Source organism: Dermacentor albipictus, unplaced genomic scaffold, assembly GCF_038994185.2.
Source record: "Dermacentor albipictus isolate Rhodes 1998 colony unplaced genomic scaffold, USDA_Dalb.pri_finalv2 scaffold_24, whole genome shotgun sequence".
NCBI classification, from domain to species: domain Eukaryota; kingdom Metazoa; phylum Arthropoda; class Arachnida; order Ixodida; family Ixodidae; genus Dermacentor; species Dermacentor albipictus.
Window position 1 is genome coordinate 2,903,442 of NW_027225578.1, and position 1,073 is coordinate 2,904,514.

The window sequence follows — 1,073 nt, forward strand, 5'->3', positions numbered from 1 at the left end:
TTTTTCGTTGATCAAAAAGTACCATGCACAAACGATCATAGCTGGCTGACGTTGGTCGGTACCACGGTATGGTGTAAGCGCTGGCCACTGCTGCCTGTTTTGAACGCAAGGAATGCTTTTCGGAACAGAAATTTTGGAACTGGAAGATACCGCAAAACCAACACGGGGCCCTGAACATGTGATTCCCGCGCAGCAGCTCTCTGCCTGTAGAGAAATCGAGAGCGCACGCGTCAGAACCGATCGTCAATTTTTGCAGTGCGGTCGAAACGAAGCTCGGAGCAATGCTAAGCGAAGCTGAACAGGAGTGTCCGCAAAATTTTCTAGCGTTAGACAGCGAAGGCTTATTTACCTTCCGAATTGTTTCAACAGTTTGCATCAGTGCACTAATCGTTTAAATGCGGAGCAGAACTCTTTTTGAAAACTTTGAACTTCGGCAATTTTCTTCCGTGTTATAATGTTCGAATCATTTTGCCGGAAAGTGTAGACCTCATTGAAATTTTAATATTCTCTAGGTGCCTGTCGCCACAGCATCATTGCGCGCATCTGTGAAAGCAGCGAGAGCCGGCACATGCGGGGCGCAGAGCATACTCCTGTTCGAGCGACTACTGTATGCATAGTTACATTGAGCTCGACGTAGCCGTTGCTACTTATCCACATCCAACGCTCGAACAAATGCGCTGGCGCACATCTGAGCCATGAATCTGCTGCGCTTGGTCGTCTCCCACGGCTCGTGCGCGCACGAGACAGATACCATAAGCGGGGGCGACATATAGGTGAGCTGTGGCGCTTCACCTGCTATTTTGCACAGAATGGAAAGCCTAGAAGGCTGTTTGGGCAGGATACTCTTGCTACATTCGCAATGGCGCTCTGTGACAACGCGCTGATCTTTCGGTCAACGCTCCCGTGAGATTATTCATTGCAGAGCTGGAAAGCTTTGTCGGAAGAAACGCGGATTGTGCTCCAAGATGGGGTGTGCATTCTACTCGCATATCTGCGAGAAATTAGGCTGATCGACGTTATGTGACCTATTCGACACTGAAAAAGATGGCACGGGCCTAGCGAAGATCAATTCC